This window comes from Silene latifolia, chromosome 10, assembly GCF_048544455.1.
Source record: "Silene latifolia isolate original U9 population chromosome 10, ASM4854445v1, whole genome shotgun sequence".
Taxonomy (NCBI): domain Eukaryota; kingdom Viridiplantae; phylum Streptophyta; class Magnoliopsida; order Caryophyllales; family Caryophyllaceae; genus Silene; species Silene latifolia.
Genome location: NC_133535.1, coordinates 51714143 through 51719966, shown reverse-complemented (window position 1 = coordinate 51719966; position 5824 = coordinate 51714143).

Here is a 5824-nt window from a genome sequence, read left to right as displayed (position 1 = left end):
GGATCCGGGGTGGGTCCGATTGGTTGTAGTTTCCCTTGGTCCATAAGCCTCTTTAGGGCGCTTGCATAAGTTGACCCTATATTAGTGAACACTCTCTGGGGACGCTCAAGTCTCTTGGTGGTTGGTTCAAGGAGGTTGACCTCATCAATCTTGTTCGTCTGACCATAAGGGCGAGATCCGGTCGATGTGGATCCTTGGTAGCCTCTACCGGTGGTTTTGGCTAGGACACCCTTTCGGAGGTCGTCTTCAATGCGTGTCCCAAGGATTTGCAGATCTTGAAAGGTCTTGATGTTTTGGTACCTCGGTAAGTTGGCATACACCGGGCAGAGATTGTTGACAAATTTTTCCACCAAGGTTGACTCACTCGGCTTGCTGACCAACTAAGTACTTACTCTCCTCCAACGAGTTAAGAACTCGGTGAATCCCTCCTTGTCATTCTGCGTTAGGACCTCAAGAGTACGGGTATTGGCTTGGTATTTGACATTGTCGGCATATTGCTTAGCAAATTCAACTGCGACCTCATCCCAGGTAGTAAGGTTCTTCGGGTCAAGGGAGTAGTACCATTGGCGTGGGATCGGTTCCAAGGATGATGGGAAGATCCAGGTGAAGAGTTCCTGTTTAACCCCTTTTATGGCCATGTAGTCTTTGAAGGCTCAAATATGATTAAGCGGGTCCTCTACTCCCTTGAATTTGGGCACATCAGTCAGGGTAAAGTTGTCAGTTAGTTGATCCCCAACAAGTTCAAATCTTCGGTTGTTCTCAAGATGGATATTGTTACCCCGGGCTAGGAGTTGTTCTTCCAGGAGCTTGAGCCTTTTCTCAGTTTCAGTCAAAGGCGGAGTGTTGTGTTCTCCAGCCTCCTTGTTTTCCAGGGTGTCGATACGGGTCTCGACACGATCCAGAGTGACCTTAAGAGCAGTGAGTAGGTTGGCTAGCTGAGCAGTTGTGACATCTTTGTTGTTATCATTGTTGTTGGACGAAGCTGAAGACAGGGCCATGGTTCTGAGGCAGAAAAATGGCTCACATTACAACTCAATCCGACACGGTTCAAAGACTGAACGCAGACAACGCAAAGGACGAGACAAAGATCAAACTAAACAAGACGAGGATGACCGTGTGTGGTACCTCGGTGCTGACTCGATTTATGACGTGACGGTGTTGAGCGATCTTTGACACGCGTCCAATGTAGTGGCGTGACGCCATTGGATGAGTCGCGTGGTGAGACGAATCATAAGTAAGGACCCATAAGTATGTTTGCTTCGACTCGATAGACACGAGGTGGAATCGAAATGGTGGACTGAAGTTTTCAAAAATAGAAATTTTCAAAAAGATTCATTTGTCACTTTATGGACGGCTTCCGAATATAGGGATCTCCGCAAGTCGGCCAGTTGAAAGGGTTGTCTTAAGTTTGTTTGCAAAAGACAGTTTTTATTTTCAGTCGGCTCGGAAAACAATGTATTGTTTCCCAAGACGGATTTTGAAATTCAAAATCGTATGTTTTGAAAATTAGGATTTGAAATGTTTGAAGATGTCTCGGGGACGGTGTATGGTCCTCGGGATCTCGCAAGTGTCTCGAGAAAAGGGTGTGTGCTTTTCTCGGGTTTTGAAAGAGCCATTGTCGGCGCGAAATGGGTTAAAATCCGTGTCTGGACGCGGCGATTATAACGGCGTAAAAAGGTGATTTGAAATGGTTGTAAAAACCAAGTTTGAAAATCGTCATTACGACGGCCTAGAAAGGCGTGTTGAAATGGTTATAAAAACCGGGTTTGAAAATCGTCATTACGACGGCCTAGAAAGGCGTGTTGAAATGGTTATAAAAACCGGGTTTGAAAATCGTCATTATGACGGCCTAGAAAGGCGTGTTGAAATGGTTATGAAAACCGGGTTTGAAAATCGTCATTACGATGGCCTAGAAAGGCGTGTTAAAATGGTTATGAAAACCGGGTTTAAGAATCGTCATAACGACAGCCTAGAAAGGTGTGTTGAAAAGCAACGGTCGGCGAAAGACCGAGGTTTGAAACGGCCATTATAACGGCGCAAAAAGGTGTTTTTCTGAAAGTTTGAAAAATGACACGGAAGGACTTATGATCAAGTAGCACATAAGCACTCACATTTCATTATATTATGCATAATGCTGACACCGGGTTTTGGCTTAGAGGGTGGGTTACACACCAAGCAATCAAACCCCGATTTGCGAGAGGGATACCAATCCAAACAAAATGTGTAAGGAGGGTGCCCTAGCCTCGTGCTCGAAGGTGATGAAAGCCCTTTGATGAAACAAAAATGTGTAACGTCAATGGTATGCTTGACTTAATCGGGATTCGAAACGCGGGGATGAGAAATGTCACGCCGACGAGATGCGCCAATTGGTCGAAAATGGTTAGGTTGTGGGCCCGGACAAGGAACCCGACCGTGACCGTAATATCAATTAATGCATTCCAACCAAGACCTCGTTCAAGTCTCACCATATAGGGATCCCAAAGACACAAGTGTCCTTGTTTTCCCCAGCAGAGGCGTCAATCTGTGGACGTAGCCACCTTCACGCCCCAGCCGATCTGTGGGACATACAACGGTATTTTGAAAGCCACGTTTGGCGGCGTAAATAAATGCTTTCGACCGGATCGTTTTAGATCGGTCGATTTCGTCTCGGCAAGGGTCTCGAAATGATTAGAGATGTTCGGAGTCGCCACCAAGCATTTGTGGGATGCTTGGAACCCGTTCGAATCCACTTTATACTTCGGTCAAACGAAGCACAAAGCAGTGTTTGACATAGGTACTAAAGATAAGGAATCGTCCCTCTTTAGCATCCTATCTCTAGAATGACTCTCGTACGCCCTGGATAAGGTCGTCCACTATCCAAAGTTTCCGAGTAAGAGGTGAAGGTACGTATTGGGAAGCCCTTTAATCAGACACCCAATCCCGCCCGCGGAAGCGGCCTCTACTGATCGATCTTATTGGTTGAATGCAAAAGTTGATAAAACGGTTTAAATGCATGAATGCGCATCCAATAATTTAAACCTAACATGTGAGAGCTTTCTAAGTTGGTTGATTTAATCCAAGTATCATGTATAAGATGTCGAGTTGGATTTATGGTTGATTTGCATGCAAGACGGAAATTAAACATCCATTTACCAAATTAGGTTTATGGTGCATAACGTGATCCATTTGTCGTAATAAGACGTTTTGCAAATATGGTTTTTGAATGAGCAAGTTAATCGTCTGATCCGTCCTATATCCGGGTTAGCCGGAGTCGGGATCGTCCTAGACTAATACTGGAAAGGGAACAGACCCTGCACCAGGCAGCCAGATGAGGCGCGAGCCTATTGGCGATGTAAGGGGGTCTCCCTTGGTTTGAAAATAGGAAACGAAATGACCTGTTTAGGCGCGGGTCAATCATCGGTATAAGACGCATTCTGACCATTGAAAAACTTATATAAAACGTATTGAAAATGGGTGTTTAGACCCGTTTTGGTTTGAAAGGACAGTTTAAGTCGTATTTGTGTTGATTTGAGGAACGAGACATGAATAATCATCATTGTTTTGTTTATATTCGATGTCGGGTTCGACTTTATAAGCTTGACAAGAATAGTTTTGAAAATAATTATGAACTAGTTGTTTTAAGTTCATTTGAATATAATTAGTCAATACTCATCATCGTACTCGGGTTAAAATCCGACATGGTATGTAGAACAAAGGATGACTTTGTGTTGGTGACTAATACATTTATTTTGAAAATGTAAAGAAATGATGAAAGGCTTTAAAATACCTTCCAAAATGTAAAGAAATGAAATAAAAGGCTTTAAAATACCTCTTAAATTTAATTAACCAAATATTATCACCGAAACACGGATTAAACCGTCATGGTATTAAGAACCAAGGGTGAAAAATGCTTTATGGTTAAAACTTGTAAAAGAAAATAAAATGGGTTTGAAAATACTTGAAATGGTAAAAAACCGATTACAAATATGAAAATGAAAAATAGAGGAAAAGAAGAGACCAAACACGGATTGGACTTAAGGCTAGGCAGGCTGCTTTAGGCGCGAACCTATGTGCTACGTAAGTAGCCTCTGCCTCAACCAAAAAGTCCGGTTTTGGCTAATTCTTCCCATATTTTGGACCATGTTATGCATGATTTAGCATGTTATAGTCATGAAACAAGTAAAGACATGATAAAAGAAGGATTTTTACACCCTCATACTTACATGCTTGGTTTATGGCGAGAAACCGACGTAAGTGTATCAACTCGTTTGGTCGGAAAAGATTCGGTTTAAAACAGTTTTAGTAAGTAAAATGAGTGTTTTATTAAGTTTAGTGATGGTGTAGTGGTCGAAATGGTCGGTCAAGTGATTAAATGCACGATGACGGTACCAAACAATGTGTAAGGCTTGTATTTACGATCGGTAGGTCATAAATACGCGTCGGATTGTGACTTAGGAAGTCGAGTCGAGAATTTTAAAGGAGAAAGAGGGGGCGGACACTCGCGTAAGTTCTCAAATAGGGGCATTTGAGGGGTATTTATAGGAAAATGAGTGGTTGTGTGAGTTTTGAGCAACGTGGCCACCCGGGCTGCTCAAAGAGGCGCGAGCAATGTAGCACGTCTTCGAGGTGTCTTGTCGCTTTCACACAAATGCAATCATGATTTGTTCTATCCTAGGATTTGTATGCACATGTTTGGTACTTGACCATACATGAATCCGAGAAATCTTAACATTGAAGCATTTTAATGGTTTGTTTTTGTGTTTGACTCGGTTTGACTCGTTGTTGGAGTCGGGATTTGAATTTTTGAGTCGGTTTTTGGTCCGGTGTCGGTTTTGACTCTAGTTAGTGTCATTGCTACCCCGTCGTCATGAATTAAACACTCCAGGTACTTTTGAAAAGTTTTGAAATGTTTTATTTTCGAAATCGTTTTAAGTTTTCCGACGTAAAGTTGTACACGAACTGTCGATCAAACGCCGCGATTCCAAAGCATGTTGTAGTCCGATAATCATTGGGTGTTTGTCGGAGTCTCAGCAGATAGTGGGTATCTACAGAAAGCCCCTAAGCTCGTATACTGTATCTGTGACTACTTGGTTGCTCGACAGTTTCTCTATTATAGCTTTGATAGGTGACGAAGTGATCGTCACTATTTTGCCATCTAGTGGAATCTTAATCTTCTGGTGCAATGTGGATGTTACTGCTTTGGAAGCGTGAATCCAAGGCCTTCCCAGAAGTATATTGAATGATGCTTCGATATCCACTATTTGAAAATTAACATTTCGCTCAATCGGCCTTGTGGCTATAGTGAGGTTGATTAATCCTACCACTTTACGTCATGTTCCATCGTATGCTCGAACACCTTGGTTGGTAGGAGTCCAATCTGATTCTTCCATGCCCAATTTGTATGTCGTTTTCAATGGTATGACATTGACCGTAGAACCGTTGTCCACCAAAGTCATTGGCACGTTCTTCTTTAAGCATGTGACGGTAATGTACAGAGCTAGGTTGTGACTGGCGCCAAAAGGAGGCAAATATTCATCTGAAAAAGTAACTGGGTTACTTAGTTTAGCTGAATCTTGGAAGACTAAGTTGACTACGTCGTCAGGCATAGAGTTTTGTGCCACGTTCAATTTAGCCAAGGCTTACAGTAAAGCTTGGCGATGAGGAAATGAACTCGCAACTAGTTGCCAGACTGAAAGATCAGCCTTTGTCTTTTGCAGTTGTTTTAGCAAGTGGTCAGTAGATGTATCTTCGCCATCATTTGGTGTGATGACATTGGTGTTAGTGACTGGACCATTAGCTATAGGACCATTCTGAGAAACATTTTGATATGGACGTCCTGAACGAG